This window comes from Macaca mulatta, chromosome 13 (genome assembly GCF_049350105.2).
Source record: "Macaca mulatta isolate MMU2019108-1 chromosome 13, T2T-MMU8v2.0, whole genome shotgun sequence".
In the NCBI taxonomy this organism is placed as follows: domain Eukaryota; kingdom Metazoa; phylum Chordata; class Mammalia; order Primates; family Cercopithecidae; genus Macaca; species Macaca mulatta.
In genome coordinates, this window is record NC_133418.1 from 98015245 (window position 1) to 98034618 (window position 19374).

The 19374-nt window shown below is 45.6% G+C and overlaps 1 protein-coding gene across 4 annotated transcripts in view; it reads right to left on the minus strand.

The window, feature by feature from the left end:
• Nucleotides 1-16106, minus strand: part of MAPRE3 (microtubule associated protein RP/EB family member 3) — a 57858-nt gene extending 41752 nt beyond the window's left edge. For all 4 annotated transcript variants that reach the window (XR_013402945.1, XR_013402944.1, XM_028831862.2 and 1 more), the window contains exon 1: nucleotides 15941-16106. The gene's annotated coding sequence lies outside the window, so the exon portion shown is untranslated. The remainder of the gene's footprint in view (nucleotides 1-15940) is intronic.
• Nucleotides 16107-19374: the final 3268 nt, after the last annotated feature.

Here is a 19374-nt window from a genome sequence, read left to right on the forward strand (position 1 = left end):
AACATTCTGGGATGCAGTGAACAGATCCACCATTCCTACCCATACCATTTAGATTTACAGACTATGGTAGGTTCTCAAAGATGTCCGTGTCCTAATCCCTGGAACGTATAAATATGTTATCTTAAATGGCAAAAGGGATTTTGCAGATGTGATTAAAGTTTTTGTGATGGGAAGATTATCCTGGATTATCTGAGCAGGCCCAATGTAATCACCAGATCCTTATAAGGGGAAGCAGAAGGGTCAGTCAGAGAACAGTGATGATGGAAGCAGAGTGATGTGGTGCCAGGAGCCAGTGAATGTGGGCAGCCTCTAGAGGATGGAGGAGGCAAGAACATGAATTTTCTCCTGGAGGCTCCAGAAGAAACACAGCCTTGTCAACACCTTGATTTTGGCACACTGGATTAGTTTCCTGTGCCTACCGTGACAAATGACCACAAACTGGGTGGCTGAAAACAACAGAAGTTCATTCTCTCACTGGTCTGGAGGCCAGAAGTCCAGCACCACATTGTCAGCAGGGCTGCCCTCCCTCTGAAGGCTCTTGGGGGAATCTGCTCCCTGCCTCTCTTCTAGCTTCTGGTGGCTTTAGGCTGTGGCCACACTGTCTCTTCTCTCTCAAAACCCCTCTGTCCTCCTGCTTATAAAGATACATATGATTGCATTTAGGGCCAACCCAGATAATCCAGGATAAACCTCTCTCTCAAGATCCTTAACTTAATTAACACTTCTTGCCATATAAGGTAATACCTATTCTTTTGTCCTATAAGGGAATATTTACCAGTTCTGGGGGACTAGAACTTTCTTAGTAATTTGTTAGGCAGCAGTAAGAAACGAATACCTGGCTGATCAGGTCTTCTCTCACTGGGACTTCCTAGGCTGCTCTCTCATTCTCCAGGGGTTGCTCTGAGTTATGGTGCTTGCCCTGTGACCATGACAGTATGGTACAGCGTTGGTCTGGGCCACACCTGAGCAAGTGGGGAGGGTCTCCAGGGCCTGCTTCTGCCATATTACTGCTATAGGAATAGCCTCATCCACTCAGATCTAGGCTGCCAGAATGCTCTCTGGCTAAGTGTTTACACATGGAGAAATGAGATGTACAGAGCAGAATTTGGAACGAGAATATTGTGAATGATCTCAGGAGCAGGGATGATGGCCCAGGTGGGATTCTGCCTGACTTGAGGAAAGGCCAACATCCTTCCCCAAAAGGGAAGAAGAGTTTCAACAGCACACGTCTTAACAATCTCTCTCAGGGCCGAAGCACCATCTGTCTAAATGGTACTAAGCAACTGATATTGAGGCTAAAGAAAAAGGAAGAATTCAGGATCTAGGCATGTCCCTTCTACTCCTTCTCAAATGCTGCAGTAAAGTCAGGCAGTTCAGCCAATGATCTTGGGCAATTAGACACCTGTGGGTAAGTCTAGCTAAGGCAGAGTTTCATTTTGATCTTAAACAAGTCATTGACCCTATGTTTCAGCTTCTCCACTGACACAGTGAAAGCATCTCCCAGGGGTGAGTTCAAAACAGTTCCCTGACATGTCTTGGAAATAGTGCTACTGGGGACAAAATCAAAACCAGTGTTACCTGGGGCAATGGGAAGTGCGTTCTACATGTAATTTACACTGGAACTTGATATGACTACTGGAAAAACTATAAATGAATATGATTCTTAGTTAAAAGATATATGTGTAACTGGAAGAAAATGGAGTGATATGTTCATCACACTAAAAAGCAATGGTGGCAATGAGCTCTCTGTATGGATGGGCTTAGGGTTGGTAATCTGGTGGGAACAGGGAACTAGAAGAAAGTCTTGAAGCTGCATATGCAGAAGAAGGACACATTTGTATTTGGAGCCTATGTTTCCTTGGGACAGCTTTCAGGAAGAGGGCAGTGCTAAAGCTCACCCAAACCACCCCCTGGTGCCACTACGGTCTGAATGGTAGAATTAAAAGTAGTTCTAATTTTCTCACTTATTCTTTACTATCGTTTCCAATTTTTCTATAAATGAAAAATAGTTAGATTCCATGTTTCTTAAAAATAAATATGTTAGTATGTGTGTAGAAAAAAGTTGGAATATTCAACAAAATAGTGGCAGTGATTCTCTTTGGGGGACAGTTATGGAGGACTTCTACTTTTTGCATTGTGCATTTCTGCAATGGTTTTAATTCATAAATACTTAATTCTAAAAGCAATTTTGAATTATATTTGTCATCCAGCAAGAGGTTTTTGATTATGACTATACATTAAAGGCATTAAACACATAATACTCTTAGAAGTTTCTCTGAAAATAAGGGCAAGGTTGTGACGATTCTGAGAATAATATATAAATATATTTAAATTCATGGGAAAGTTAATGCATGGATACAAACATTATTAGGTGAGACAAGTGATGCAAAAATTCTCGAGTGTTCTTCAGATGTGGCAGTCATCTGAGGAAGTTCCTTCCAAACCCCAAATCCCCAACAAGGGGAAGGGACGGGGGTGAGGGGCAGCTGCTACCCAGGGACACCTGGAGTCAAAGGCTTCTCAGTTGTCTCTCTTTGCTTGCCTCCTGCCTTCAATGGGTATCTTGGAAAGCTTCTTAAGGAAGCTGACAGGCAGCCTCTCTGGAATTAGGAAAGGCTGTCAATTCCAGAAAACCAAGCTGAAAGGAATATATAAGATATTTTAGCTAACAGCTCTGGGAGCTTTAAAACAACTGGTTATTTCCTAGTCCTTCCCAAAGAGGTCATCTGCTCTAGGTGGCAAGCAATATAATTTCCATAGAACAGCTAGATACTGGCAGAACCATCTGAGTTCAAACGATGAATTTTAAAGATAAAGGTACAAATGGGATCTTCTTAAGTACTCTTGACAGGGCCTGCATTATCACTGAGTTCCCAAAACCCTTCAAGAGGGCCTCAGAGGCATGAGTCCTCTTGTGTTATGACCTCCTAACACATCCTGGGACAGCCCTGGGCCAGAGCAGTGCCTTGCTGGGTCCTGAAAAATCAAGCCTTCCAGGCCAGAAGAAGTTCAATCAGAGGCTTGCATGTCTGAGAAGCTGCAGGGGAAGCAGAGCAGTACTTGGGGAGAGTTGGTAGGCAGGGTTGGGGGTGCTGAGAAAAGGAGATCTGGAGCCTAAGTTTGGAACCCAGTGGGCTCCTGGGTCAGGATCTCGTTATCCACACCTAGGAGAGTGGGAAATGCACCCTTGGGAAAGGCTCCACTACACATTTGACTTCTTCTTTACGTAAGCACAGATTACGTGGTGGGTTCTGTCTCTGAATGTCTCTCTCTGTCTCTGTCTTACTGGAAGCTTAATTCTGCCCAAGTGAGGCTTTATTGAATAGGATAGTGGTAGTGGTACTGGGATTTTCCTCTCATGTCTTTCCATTTCCCTCTGACAGGAGCTGGTTTGGCCCTTCTTAGTTTTCAATGCTACTCCCAATCTTGACAGTCTTTGAGTTTTCACTTTGAGAAGTCAAAACATTGCTTTTCCTGGCACTCTTGTCCATTAGGGACAACTGTGGGGGCTTTTTCATTAGTTACTGCGGTCACTATCTACTCACTCCTAGGAACCATTTCATAGAATTAAGGACCGACAACAACAAATATGCCTTAGAAGTCCATTCATTTAGCAATTATTTGTTGAGCCCTAGCTACTGCTAGGTCTTATATGGTCCCTGCCTCATGAAGCTAGTTATCTAGTGAAATGGATAAACAGTAGTAAAATAATCATTCTACCTAATTATAGGCCAAGGACTAATTATTCTCAGGTAGGCTTACTAGGGGAAAAGAGAAAAGAACAGTGGCAGGAGGCTGTGTTTACAGAGAGTCCATTTAATTCCACAGGCAACACAATGCACTTTTGCTCCTACCCCACCTGGCTTGAGGCCTGTACTGCAAGCTGTTTGTTCCTTCCTGGTAGGGACTGGCAGAGAGCCATACTTCTGCTTAGGTCCTGGCTTTCACAAAATGTGACTACAAAGTGTCCAGGCAAGGTAATGTCAGTGTAAGGCCCTGGAAAGAAAGCAGCCCTAGCTTTTCCATTTCCACAGGTTGACTGCTGCACCTGACTTTCCACATATTCCCACCTTGTTAAGTCCCCTGCTATGAGCCCCTGTGGCTGCTTTGCATGGTGAGCTGTGTAAATGGCTTCAGTTGTGCAGCATGAAAGTAATGTGAATCCAGCAGGTGGAATAAAGGTCACAACCTGGGGTGTCAGACAGGGTCAGGGTCAAAGTGGATGATCTAGGAGGACATGAGAAAGAGAGGGGTCAGAGGAGAAAAGGACCTTAGGCCAAGTTTTATAATAGAGAGAAACAGGGCTGTTACATACAGTCATACAGTTTGTACACAGCACAAAGCACCTATAGAGGAGATGAGTGAGGGCTGGGACCCTCACAAAATGCATAGAACCCAAGCTCCACTCACAAAACTGCATTCCTAGCAAGGGACTCTACCTGTCTGGAGGAAGAACCTTCACTCACAGAGGCCAGAGAGGCATGGCTCAGTAGGGATCTGCTCAGAGAGTTGGAAACCCTCAGACTCACGCAACAGCACATCTAAGAGATGACTGTAAAGCCTGGGAAGATGGCCCTCCTTGGATTTGGAACACTACTGGAGTGTAGGTGGAGGAGGGCTGCTGGCTGGGTGCCACGCTGTTGTGACAAGCTGAGACCACAGGAGCCACTGGCTGACACATGGAGGCTCCTCAGAGGCCCAGCACCTTTTCAAGGTAGGCTCCATGATCCAGCTCCATCTTCATTTCTTCTTCATCCATCTCAGCAATCCAGCCACACCTGGAAGGCACAGCTTGACTCCTGAGATTTTAAGGAGTCATATTCCTTTTAATATTCCTTTAAGAAATGTTATGCCAGGCGCGGTGGCTCAAGCCTGTAATCCCAGCACTTTGGGAGGCCGAGACAGGCGGATCACGAGGTCAGGAGATCGAGACCATCCTGGCTAACATGGTGAAACCCTGTTTCTACTAAAAAATACAAAAAACTAGCCGGGCGAGGTGGTGGGCATCTGTAGTCCCAGCTACTCGGGAGGCTGAGGCAGGAGAATGGCATAAACCCGGGAGGCAGAGCTTGCAGTGAGCTGAGATCTGGCCACTGCACTCCAGCCTGGGCGACAGAGCGAGACTCCGTCTCAAAAAAAAAAAAATAAAATAAAATAAAAAGAAATGTTAGTGGTTACACATGCCTGTGTTAGAAACGTAAACATTATACAAAGATGAACAAAAGTAAAATAAGCCTCTGCCAAATTTTACTATGAAAATCTTCCTCTGTAAGTAGTCTCCTTACTGCTCATCCCTCATATTCTAAACCTGTTTTCTGTTCCCACTGGCCCCTGTAATTCCTCTGCCTCCTCATTCTAGCTGACAACCAGCAACTGTCTTCGACCTGTGGCCCTTCCTCCACCTCTGGCCTTAGGGCCAGCTACTTCACTGCATCTTAAGTTTTGCCTCCTCAGAAACCTTGCCCTGAACATGCCAAGCAACACCCAGTCCTGGTGCCCGCCCCTCCCCCCCCGCCCCACTGCTGCTTCTCTGGCCAGAGGGCTTTAAAGACTCAGCCCATTATGAATTCATAGGTCCAATGCAGCATTCACAACAAGACCTTTATTCATCTCTCATATGCCCAGACTCATTTCTCACTGTGGGCAATTCAGACCTTCAAGAACTCAATTCCCCACCAACCCTCTCCCTCCCCCACCTCAGCAAGTGGCCTTGGCTCTATTTTACTAAAGAAAGAAAGGTCTTTTCTTAGGAGGGACCCTAGTAATCTATCCTGGACTTCACCCTAAAAGTCAGGGGTGGAAAGAGCCATGCCCTCTCCTCTTCAAAGTAACCTTTCCCTGGGATCCTAAAGATCATTCCTTTTTGCTTTATTTCTCTCTTGCCCATGTACTATTTTCTTTGGATAACTCCTTTTCCCTTCTGCCATTAAACATGCTCAGACCTCCTTCTTATAAAAAATGATTCTTCATCAATACCAACATTTTGCTCTAATTGAAAGTTGGTTAGATCACCATGGAGAACGTTGTATAAAAAGCTTATTTAAAAAAAATTGTAGCCTTTGCACCTCTGTAATTCCACTTTATGGAATATACCATGAAGAAATAATCCACAAAAGAAAAAAATGTCACTTGTACAGTCATGTTCAAAACAGAGATATTTACACTTCCAAAATGTTGGAAATACTCCAATTGCCCAACAACAGATTGAGGTTAAGCATACTGGTATCAATATGATGGGATACCACCAAAGGAGTGAAATATTTGAAGTTACAAATATATGGATTATGTCAATATAGGGAAGTCTACAGATGAAGCACATTTTAATATACAAAATATATTTTAAGAACCACATGTTACAATTTTATATGTTTGCTGATAAAGAATAGAATTATTTTACAAAAATAAAATATTTGATTCGATTGCTTCTTCTGGTTACTACTTTCCTCTCCCTCCCTGCTGCCATTCTCTGGTGACCAGCCATTGCTTCTATTTTTCTCTGTCAATTTTCCCCTTAAACCACTCCAGTGTTTTACTGAACGGATACCCTAAGCAATCATCATGACTGCCTTCTAGTTAAATTCTTAAATCTAGTTAAATCAGCAGCGCTGAAACTCTCTTCCAGACATTTTCTCTTCCCTTGCTGCTGAATCATCCTAATTTCCCGCCATCTCGTTCCTTTTTTCCTAACTATGGACAGTTCTCAAAGCTTATTACTTGGGGCTCTGGTCTTTGTACTCTGCATGCAAGACCTCTGGAGAAATTCCTTTGAGGGAAGCCAGCCCTCCTCTGAGCTGCTGACTCCCACTCTACAGCTCCATCCACAACCTGACCCTTGGCTTCTGGTTCTATGAGATCACTCCACTTGGACGTCCTGCAACCCACGGTCACATTGTTTCTAGCTCTCTGTGTCCAAAAAGCAACTCCTTTCCAAACTGTCTCTTCAAACTTCCTAATTTCTGGTTAATGTCACCAATATTCTCCAAACTCAAAACCAGCACACATCCTCAGTCTGGTAAGGCTGTCCTGCCGACAGGCCCCACCACACTCCTTCCCACGGCCATTCCTTTGCTGATGCTGTACCTTGTCTCATGATAAGCCCTCTCTGGTGTTCTGTCAACTCACAGCCTGCTCATCCTTGGGGCAAGGTCAGGTTCTGCTTCCTTTGTGAAGTCTTGTCTTTTTTTAATAGAGACTGACCCTTACTCTGCCACCCAGGCTGGCGTGCAATGGCATGATCATAGTTCACTGCAGCTTCAAACTCCTGGGCTCAAGCCATCCTCCTGCCTCGGCTTCCCTAGTAGCTGGGACTATAGGTATATGCCACCATGCCCGGCTAATTTAAAAACAATTTTTGTAGATGGGGTCTCGCTATGTTGCTCAGGCTGGTCTTGAACTCCTGGCCTCAAGTGATCTTCCCCCCTTGGCTTCCCAAAGTGTTGGTATGACAGGCGTGAGCCACTGCACCTAGACTGAAGTCTTTTCTGATTATTTTCCTCTCAGCATCCTTTTGGAATTTAGACTCTGCAGTACCAGTGACACCCAATGCACTGTTCTTTTCTTTTGCCTCTCTTCCTCAGCTGTCCTCTGATGAGTCTCCACACCATCCTGCACACCCAGCTCCAGTGTGTCTTCATTTCTGAAGACTTTCTGGCTCTCACAGGCTCAGGGTGACTCTTCCTTCTGGCTTACCAAAGCACCCTTTCCCATAGCTGATAAGGTTCCATCCCCTCATATTGCAGTGAAATATAATTTTGTGTCCAACTCTTTTGCTAGAATATCAGCTGAATTCCTTAAGGGCTGAGACTGTGTCTTATAGAATAAGGCACCGAAGATGTGTTTCTGACATGCAATATTGTCATACGAACTAATCATTCCATATATCCATTTTGTCTTCCACACAGATTACAGCCTCCTCATGGTCAAGGGTTGAGTCTCATTTCTTTTATATCCTATAGTGACTAACAATATAAACAGAGAAAGGGCTTGATGAAGAATATGTGCTGAGAGCATGCTTACATGTCTTGTGAAGATGATATGCAAATTTATATGAATAATCTGTAAACCTGGAAACTATACTTTTGGGGTAACAGAAGTCTTATCAAGTTGTCTCAAGACACTGTACCTTGCTATTTTGGGGCCAGCATAACACATCTCTGTACTTAGCAGTGATCCTGTCACTTAAGAATGTTAATAGGATGCTTAAACTGAGAGCTTTCAGCTATGAGCTCTACCCATCTAAAATCAGAACAAGTCAAGGACCAAATCAGAGTCCCAGGTAAGTGTCAACAACCTTCAGGGAAGCGGGTGGGGGTGGAGGGTGGCTGGCTGCCAAGAGTCTGGTGCTGCCAAAAGGCCTGGCTACACGGCATGCATTATGCCACTGGAGATAAGCCTGCGTGAAACACTCCTCACATGGGAAAGGTATCTAATTTCATCCAGTGGTCTAAGACCTGCTTAGACCACATGGCAACACACACCTTAGACCCAACTATGATCTTGCTGACTCAGAAGCAGCTAAGATTTCATTTCTTTTTTTTTTTTTTTTTTTTTGAGACGGAGTCTTGCTCTGTCGCCCAGGCTGGAGTGCAGTGGCCAGATCTCGGCTCACTGCAAGCTCCGCCTCCCGGGTTCACGCCAGTCTCCTGCCTCAGCCTCCCGAGTAGCTGGGACTACAGGCGCCCGCCACCTCGCCCGGCTAGTTTTTTGTATTTTTTAGTAGAGACGGGGTTTCACCGTGTTAGCCAGGATGGTCTTGATCTCCTGACCTCGTGATCCGCCCGTCTCGGCCTCCCAAAGTGCTGGGATTACAGGCTTGAGCCACCGCGCCCGGCCCAAGATTTCATTTCTTACCAGTCAGAAAACACCATTTAAATTACAAGGTGACCAGGACCACAATGCCCTCAAGATGAGATGACTGTTTCTCCCACAATCACTCTCTCTGAGTGGTGGAGTCTCTCCAGCCAGCCATACCCAAAGACTTGCTCACTAATAATTCCAGGCAGCAGGGAAGGCCTCCACCCCATCTGGGACAAGTGTTTGGGTAGCCAGATCATTTGGAGGAAGAGGCAGATCCCGCTTAGCAAACATTTATCACAGCACAGGCCGAGCTATGTGACAGGCCATATGTTCTTCAACTCGAAGTCCCGGATCCTCAGGAGGAAGCCAGAAGTGCCCCTTTCTCAGTGCTCAGAGCTGGGCAGACTCCACCACCAGTAGAAGGCAGGTATCAGTCCACTGGGCTGGGCCATCTAGGCAATGTACAGTGTGTGTGTGGATGGGAAAGATGAGGGCAGAGGACAGCTGCCCAGCCAGGCCCTCCCAACACAGTCAGCAGCTCCACGGACCTTGTATGGCACAGAGGGAGTGGCCTAGCCCATGCCTATATAGGGCTTCTGGGTGGGCACCCAACCCTCTCCATCCCTGGAAGGAAAAGGGGCCTCTGAGCTCATGGCTGAACGGAAGGTGACAAAGGGCAAAGGGAGGAAGGTGACTGTCGTGGGCCTGGGCAGAGTCTTTTAAAACAGGCAATTCAGACAGGTACACATCCACACCAAAAATGAGCAAAAGCCTCAAAAAAGGCCCCTGGAACACTAGAGAACTGGGAATATAGAGAATCTGAAAAGACACCAGGGAAAAGAAGGCCACCCAAAACAGAGCCCTGTGGTATACGAGGTTTTACTAAAACCTTCTGATAAATTTAAACAGTAAAAGTAAGAGGCAAAGAAGACTCTAAAGATTGCTCTACTACATGGAATCTAGAAGTCACTGGTTTTAAAATGTCATAATTAAGCTATAGTTGCTTAATGCAGAAAAGCTTAGGAAAAAAACATCAATAAGCACTAAGGAAAGCCATTCATTTTTAATACCATTACTCAATCACTTATGACTTGGCATATGCTCTTCTAGTATCTTTTCATGTTTTTCTTTATAAATATGATCTTTTCCTTGACACACTATTTTTCATCCTACTGCTTTCATTGATATTAAAAGTTCTGGTATTAATATTCCTCTCCAAATGTGTTTAATGCCTGTGCAGTATTTTATCTGGGTGAGCCTGACCAATCCTCAGTTGCTGACACTTTTGGTGGTTTTCAATGTTTGATATTACTAGTAATGTTGCATTAATAAATCTTTTACAAGTATTTCTGTACACACCTCTGATTTTCTAAATATTGCTAGAATGGCACTTTCTGGTCTAAGGATATACATCCTTTTAAGCCTTTTTATATATAGTCAAACTACAAGGCAGATTTGAAACCATGCTTCTTGCTCAGTTATTTTAAACGTATCACACAAGTGGTATGTATCTCCTATATATAGGAAATAGTTTCAGGGAAAAAAATCATTTTGCACGGAGTTAAAGCATTTTAGATAGGACAAGTCCTTATTTACTTGAGGAAAATAAAGCGTCCAGGGCTTAAAACACTGATGTTATGCTAAAAAGTTGACTAACGTCTGGTCAGTTTATCAAAGCTGGTAGGGCATGGTGCTAGTGAGTGCAAGATCTAGGCTTATGCTAGTATTGGCCAGTCAACTCTATGCACAAGAAAAACCATCCTTGGCCACAGCATGCTTCACCAAACTTGGCTAACTGTCACACAAAATTGTACTCTTGGCCAAAGGGAAGACTGGGTGATGAAATGTGAATTACTCAGCATAACCCATCCTAACTCCTGGGTAAGCAACCCAAAGCACATGTCCAAATGATAGGTGTGTCATCTTTCTATAATAAACATGACATCTGGCTAGAAAATACAGCTGGCCAACTTACGATAAAATTAAAAGCTCAACAATCCTTAAGGATTTTTATCATAGTTTACCAGTAATTCCTACCAGAAGCAGTTAAAAAATCATTATGTAAAAGATGTGCTGTACCAGCTAGGTCTGATCTAGAACTTAGCTACACAGTGTGCCAGCATTTCAGCTTGGGTCCCTTTAAACTTCAAGCCCTCTTGACATTAACTAAGAGGCAGGAATTTTTCATGAAGGTCGTATAGTCAGATGCCATTTTCATCAATAGTTGAAAATTAAATTAGCTTATTAGAATAATGATGATTATTTTAGCTGGTCAAGAGATGGAGGGGACTTTCTCAACACGGAAGTGAAAAGACTAGGAAGAGGTGATGAGGTGGGTGGTCAGTTAAGTACCCTGGGCTGACTGGGAAGCAGCCACTTTGGAGGGTCCTGACTTCACTAAAGAACTTGGTTTGGTGCAAACTGCCTGGGCCTGCTTGAAGCTGTCAAACCCTATTTGCCTCAGGCATGAGAGGCTCCAAGTAAAGGCAGCTGCTTCTTTTGTATCAAAGTGTATTTACTGAACAACAATCACTACCCATTCTATTTGGTCTTCATTAAATGACTAAATCATACATGCTTCTTACAACAAGTCAAATACGAAAACATATCAAGTAAAAGTTCCCCTTTGAGTCTCCTTTTCCCTTCCCCACGCCCAAATCCCACCTCCCAGAGGTAAACATTATTGCGTTTCTCTTTTCAATCTTTAGATGTCTATACCTGGGTATTTCCTTCCCTACTGAAATTTATCTAGGAATTTAAATTCACTTTTGCTCTCTCACCTGAACAGCTTGCCCTGGTTCTTTAATTAATCAGTAGTCTCTGCCTTGAGCCAGTTTGTAATTCTCTCCATCCAAAATGACCTCCCTTTACCTCGGTCACTGGTGAGGTTTCCCTCCTAAGATGAATAGCTCCTTTCCTTCGCCCTCTGGATCTCAAGGATGCAGAAGCTGATTTTAGCAAAGTCACCGATGAAATCTATGCCTCTACCAGTTGAGAAAGTCAATAAAGACCACATGTGTGTCCCTCACAAGCAAGAGCTCAGCAGCTTTTCTATTTCAAATGAAGACCACTCCAGACTGGCCTCCCCGCTGGAGGATTAGCCACCCTCATCACACACCCAAGCACAGCACATCTGTGCCTCCTAAAGTCAAATGCTCCTGTCCTGCTAGTCTTTCAGGTTGGCTGAATACATGGAGCAAAGATACGTTTCATATACTCCTGTTTTGGCAGTTGAAATAATAATGCAAGTGCCGGGTCTTTCCGGGACAAACCTCCTCTCTGTTCCTGACAAATACCAAGAGGGCTGCTGAGAGATGGGGGCCACGAAACTGAGGGTCCAAGATGGACCTAAATCACGATACAATTTTGAAACCATTATTTGCTATTTTATGCTTTAGTCAATATAAAATAATCACTGCTATTTCTTAAGAAGTAAGCACTCTACATACTCTCTTTCATTTAATCTTCACAATAACCCTCTAAAACAGATGGTTATTACTCCAGGGTTATAAATGAGGAAACTGGCATTCAGAGGTAACATAGCTCACCAAGGCCACACAGCCAGGAGGTGGCTGGATGGGGATCTGAACTCAAGTCTGCCTGCTTCCAGAGGCCAGGCTGCCTCAGTGCTTCCCAAGGAGAGGGTTTAGAAGCCCTTATGGCTCCCAGAAACTACAAAAGGTTCCATTCTGAGAGCTGGAAGATAACCCCGCAGCTGCCCAGTGTGCACGCTCCTCCTCTCAGCCCAGTCTGCCTCTCCACCTTGCTTTCTGGAATGCAGCAGTCTCACAGATAAGAAGTAGAAAAGACTTCGAATACCCAGCTTCACATTTGCTTTTCTGTTAGTCGATGCAAATTAAAGAAAGAAAGACCTTCCTGAAGTCAGAATGTGTGATAAAAAATATATATATATTTTTAAGGTGACAAGAATAAATATTTAGTAGACAGTTTGACACAAAATTTTGCCTGGCTGTGCAACATCTCAGATGACAAAACAAGCCCTTGTCTACAGGGCTAATTACAGACTACTAACTTATTTTTATTAAAACCCTTTGGAACATTATGAGGGATGAGGCAATGTGGTGTTGAAGAATAACTCTAGTCTGGAAATCTGGAGATCTAATCCTGACTCAGCCACTAATAACCACCAACATTCATCTGCCTAGTGTACACAGTTTACAAAGTGTTTTTACATATGTTCTACATGGGTTGGGTGACCTTAGGCAAGTCATTTAACTCTTGGTGTCTCGTGTCAACTTTAGAAATGAGGGTATTAAACTATACCATCTGGGGTCACCTCCAGTGCTAACATCCTAAGGGAGGGAGACATGTGCCTTGGGACCTTACAAATGGATCTGTAAGCAAATTAGGGTAGATGCATTCTGTTTTTTTAAAAAAAACTATATTTTCTGTTCGGCTTCTGACAAATGTTACTCGGCTAAAATCGGGTATAGCTCATAAGATGTTTGCTGCTAGATAGTTGGCTCAGTTTCTGGAGAGTACTACATTAAGACCTTGGGTTGCATTCCCATATGGGAACTTTCCTCCGTTCAATAGCCTCCTACTATGCCTGATTCCAGCCAGTCATCTTACAAATACAGTCCCACAATGTGTGCTCGTGTGGAGGACGGACTGGAAGAAACTCATCTTCACAATGCCTGCACTCTCAGGACAGTAGGTTGGAAATGGCATCATCACACAGGCAATAGCATTCTTTCTCAGTTCCAAAATTCACAAATCCCTCCCTCAAGTCTTGCCACTTCCCGAGGGTTTTAGTGTTTCTAAAATGAGGATGCACCCTGGAATCAACATATATATCTTGATCTGGTAGCAATAGATTATGTTACCTAAAAGCTGTTGGTAAATTGTTAGTGTGTCTTAGAATCAAGAATACAGTCCTACAAAACCTTAACATCCATTACATAGATTTAGGTCTAACTTGGTTCAAATCATGTCCCTCTCCTTGATCTTAACAATTACATTCAGCAACAGCTGGATAGGCAACGTATAAGACAAGTATTAGTCCTGTTTCCTCATAGTAGCAGTTTAAAAGGCATTCCATCATTATCTCATAAAACACTGGTATGGATTTCAAAGGCAAATTAATCCATATAAAAACCACTCTGATCCTCTGAAAATGTACTATCCCACAGCAAACTGGAAAGGAACATTTTACTTACACCCTCCTGATCTATCTAGCCTTGACACATTTTCTTCCTCCTTAATTCACAACCCTCTACCCCAGTAATATTGCTGATTCCCAAAATACACTCAGCCCAGGAGGAGCAGCTCTCCAGCACAGCTGTCTGCTCCTGCCCTGCTCGGGTATTTTGGTGAGCTATGTGACACAGGACCACACAGAAGGAATGCCACTCTCAGGCCCCACGGTTCCCACTGCACCACAGGCAGGTGCATCCCACCAAACCCCAGTCTGGCATTCGAAACAGAAGAAACTGCCCTGCTGGATGGCGGCTATAGTTTTTCTGAACTTCATCTCTATGTTTAAAACTAGGGCGACAGCCGTCTTGGCTACTGTAAACTAATCTGATGGGCATGGGGGCAGGGAGTGGCTCTGAGGAGGCTGCCAATAGACCATGATTGAGCAAAGGAAAGGAGTGAAATAGTTATTTCTCACTGTTTGCAACCCCAGAAACTCCAAATGAGTGGCTCCTTCACCATGATTTTTAGAAATGGACCATGAGTTCCTTTTACCATCCGGAGTAAAAATCCCAAAGCCTCTTGTGCGGTAGGTCTGGCTTATATTTACACGTGTTTTCTAACAGCATACTGAAATTTGGAAGCCAAATAAAAAAGAAGTTGTCAATGAGGTACACACATAGTAGTTAGGGGCCCTCAAGTTGAGACATGTTTATTAAGAGTTTCTGGCTCTGGGCACTAACTGTGACTTCAGCTCAGTTCTCCTGGAAAAAGAGAACTGTTTGGGATCCTCCTCTATTCCAAGAACAGGGACTGCAAGATGGGCAGGTGGAGGGGTAGCAAACATAACCCAGGGAATTGTCCAAATATGCTAGAACCCCTATCTGGTGACAGCCCCCACACAGACACACAGCTGGAGGAGGCACAGTGTACAGGCCTCACACCTACACCACGGAGAAGCTTCGATTTTTCTCCTTCCTCTCAACTCGGCACTCGTTATGTTAAAACTATCACTACTATCCAATTAGTTAATTTACAGGAATCCAAGATCAAGTCCTGCCACAGCCCCTTCATATATACACAGTAAGCACTTCCTATGGATGCTATCAGGCCTGTTTCCAAACCTCACATTATACCAGGGTTGTAGTGCGATTTAAAAAAAAAAAAAAAATGCATTTTAAAGAGTACCGCAAGATGCTTATTCACAACAACACACCGGAAGCGCAGCAACTTTGAGCTCCCAAAAGCAACCTTTTTTCCCTTCCCTCCACTACTTCTACTCCCCGCGCCGCCACACCGGCTGGGCAGTAGCTCAGCCCACTAGAAGGCAACCAGGCACAAGCCGCGTTCACTAAACGCTAGATGATCACGATGGAGCTGAACCCTTCCCAGCCAGATCTATTCGAAAAGCCCTGCAATCTCTGAGCAGCCCGTGAGAACTCTCCAGACCTGCTTCCCCAAACCAGCCACGCAGGAGCGTGTGGGGAAGAAACCCGAGGCCCCCAGGCTGGGCCCGGCGCAAGGTTCCCCCTCCCCCAAGTCTCCCCTCGCTCTCCTGTCACTCTTTCTGGCACATCACTGGGGAAAACCAGAGAGGCCGGGAGATGTCAGGCCTAGGAGGAGTGAGGAGGAGGGAGAAGGGACAAGGGAGGACGGGAGGTAGTTTGCGGGAAATATCAGTCCAGGGCAGAGGTGCGGTGGCCACGTCTAGTGGGGAAGGACCTCCAAGGTGGATCCGGAGAGACTGAGGGAAGGGGAGGGGAGAGAAGGGGAGGGGGAGTGGCTGGGGAGGCCGGGCCGCCGAGGCCGGAGGGAACCTGGCGACAGGGATGGAGGGGGTTGACCGGCACGGGGAAGGTGCGGTCGGGGTGCGGGGGTACGGGTGGGGAGGCGGGGGCGGGGGGAGCCCTGTTCCCCTCCCCCAGCCCGGGCCCGGGCCTCCCGCTGACTCAGCCCCACGGCGTCCGTCGCCTCTGCCCGGACTCACAGTGCGCGAGGCGGCTCCGGCGGAGGCGGCGGGGGAGGGGACAGGTGGTGGGGGCGCTGCGGCAGAGGCTGCGGTCCCGGCCGGCGGCTCCGGGGCGAAGGGTCCTCGCTGAGGCCGCCGCGGTCTCCGGCTTCAACGCACAGAGACTGCGGGGGACGAGGGCACTGCGCAGGCGCGATGCGGCCGCCGCTGTCAGTCCGAGCGGGGCGGGGCCAGGGCACCCGCCGTCTCCAAGGCAACTGAGCGGCGGGAGGAGGACAGCCCCTACCTCCACCTTGCCTTAGCGACTGCGGCGGGAGGCGGGGGGCGACGGGAACAGGCCCATTGCGTTGCCGTAGCAACGAGGAGACGAGACCGCCTCAGACGTGTGCGGCGGTACCGAGGGAACGCGCCTACCTCGTCACCATAGCAACTGGGAACAGCCCCTTCCTTTTTCCTTGGCAACAGGGTAACAATCCCTCCGCCCTGTCTCATCACGGGAGGAACAACCGTGTACACCTGATTCCAGTAGCTGGATGACGGATTTTCATCTTTTATGGCTACGGAAAAGGAAAAAGAGACGTTTTCTTCTCTTTCAGCGACATGGAAGAGCTAAGGCTGGGTTTTATCTCCTCTCTTGGTGTGCGGGTTCCAATCACAGTCTTTTTCTCTAATCCCCAAATTCATTTTTTTTTCTTTTTCTTTGGGACGGAGTTTCACTCTTGTCCCCCAGGCTGGAGTGCAATGGCGCGATCTTGACTCGCTGCAACCTCCGCCTCCTGGGTTCAAGCCATTCTCCTGCCTCAGTCTCCCGAGTAGCTGGGACTACAGGCGCGCGGCACCACACCAGGCTATTTTTTTTTTTTTTTTTTTTTTTTTTTTTTTTTTTTAGTAGTAGTAGAGATGGGGTTTCACCATGTCGGCCAGGCTGGTCTCGAACTCCAGACCTCAGATGATCCACCTGCCTCGGCCTCCCAAAGTGGTGGGATTACAGGCATGAGACACCGTGCCCAGCCCAATTTTTTCTACCTGTTTTAAACATCCCCTTTCATCTCCTACCAGAGAGTGTACACCTTTACCCTTAAATCGAGCTAACGAAATCGTCTATCTACAGATCACTTGAGTTTTTGTCAGCCTTATTGTTTCTCTCCCATTTGCAAGGATAAAAACCTCTTATTTCTTCATCTTGCTCACTATCTGGTTTGCAGTCTACTTCCTCATAACTAGCTCCCTCTGACATGTCCATTTGTGTTCCCGAATTCCCTCCCCCAATCGTGCTGTTATGGATCTCCTAGGTTCTTCTGGATCCCGCCGTTTCTCTCCACGCTTGCTGTCCTTGTCCTGCACTGCTCTGCCTAGGGCTCCAGTATGTTCTTTTCCCCTGTGACTTCAACATCTTGGTTCTCTTTGTGCTGATGTCTTCTGGCTCTTCCTCCCTCAGCCCTGACTCCCGTGGATGCCTTGAGGTCACCTTTGTACCCACCCTGTACATTCCTCCTTTCTTACACACACCTTACACTAGTCATTTGTTTACGTGTCTGTGTCTCCAATCAGACTATGTGACCCTGGTGGGCAGGAATTCTGTCTTTTTCATCAGCTCCCTCAGCATCCACCACAGCATGTGACCCATAGTAGATTCTGAGAAATGTTTATGTAATTGAATCAAATGAAGACGAATGTTTTCCTTCTTCTTTTCTCTGGCCTAACTGCCTCAGAGTCTCAATCCCCATTTTTCTAATACCTTTACACATAGTTTGTCTTTTAGTACTATGCTACTATTAAAAGTCTCTCATCTCCTTAGCTTTCCATCCTGTTAATTGAGACTCTGGCATTCTCTATTTCCTGAATCCTTGCCTCTAGCACTTCTCTATTCTACACTATCCCAAATGTTTCTACTAAGGTAAATTTCCTCACTGGGTACCAACCCCGTGACTCCCGTACCCTCCATAATCAGCGTAAGCTCTTCACACCTAACCATCCTGATCATCCCGTAACCAACTCTAATCAAGCCCTTTTGGTGAATGTTACTGGATTCTGCTGGGCTTGTTGACATGCCAGAGATGCTGCATTCTCTTCAAACAACTCAAAAGCAAGAACTCACAACCTAGCATTATCTTCCAAATCTCCCTGTCTAGCTCCCACAAATTCCACCGCAGGACTATTGGTGCCAAAGCACCCCAACTGAGCCCATTTTCTTGGGGAAAAAAGAAGGAAAAAAGTTACAAATAGAGTGAGAAAAGAGAAGGGACACAGCACATAGTCTCTTCTTCCACCTAAAGTAATTCTCAGAAAGGAGAGAGCTCTTTGTAGACAATAATTCCCCAAACAAATCAAGGGGTTAGGAGTGTAAAAACTCAGGCTACACTTTTTTCTAGCCAGAGAGTTGGACAACTGAAGCTGTTTCTAACCGCATCTGCAGGGTATCTGGGTGTCACCAAGGCAACAGGGAAATTGCATGCTCAGTTTATCTTGCTTTCCCATTCTGAAGTTGCAGCTCAGCTTCATTGTTACGGTGTAGACTTGGGTGGGAGACTGCCTTGAGTAATCCTGAGAAGAGGCTATGATCCTTGTAACCCCACCCCTTTGTCACACACAAGGTAGAGGCCCATTCTACAAAGAGTTCCTTTATACCCTTCACCCAGATTCTCTACATATTAACATTTTACCATGTGTCATTAACTATTGCTACAAAATGAATCACTCCAATTCAGTGGTTTAAAGCAACAACCATTTCGTTATCTCTGTTTCTGTGGGATGGGAATTCAGGAAGCCCGTGGTTGGATGGTTCTAGCTCAAGGTGTGAGTCAGACGGTGGCTGAAACTTAAACAGCAGGGTGCTGACTGGACGACTCTTTATGTTGTCTTAGTGCTTATCGATCATTTGTATAATTTCTTTGCAAAAATGTCTTGTCAAGTCCTTCGTCCATTTTTGAATCGGACAGTTTGTTTTCTGTTGTTGAGTTTTAGGATTTCTCCATATATTCTGGATATAAATCCATTATCAGATAATATATGATTTGCAAATTATTATTATTATTATTGTTATTTTGGGCCGGAGTCTCGCTCTGTCGCCCAGGCTGGAGTGCAGTGGCATCATCTCAGCTCACTGCAACCTCCACCTCCCAGGTTCAAGCAATTCTCATGCCTCAGCCTCCTGAGTAGCTGGAACTACAGGCATGCACCACCATGCCTGGCTAATTTTTATATTTTTAGTAGAGACAGGATTTCGCCATGTTGGCCAGGCTGGTCTCAAACTCCTGACTTCAGGTGATCCACCTGCCTTGGCCTCCCAAAGTGCTTGGATTAATGGCTTGAGCCACCATGCCCAGCCCCGGGACAGTTTTCTAATACTATTAATTCCACTTCTTTAGCTTGCTTGTTTGTTTAAGACAGGGTCTTGCTCTGTTGCCCAAGCTGGAGTACAGTGGCATGATCATGGCTCACCTACAGCCTCG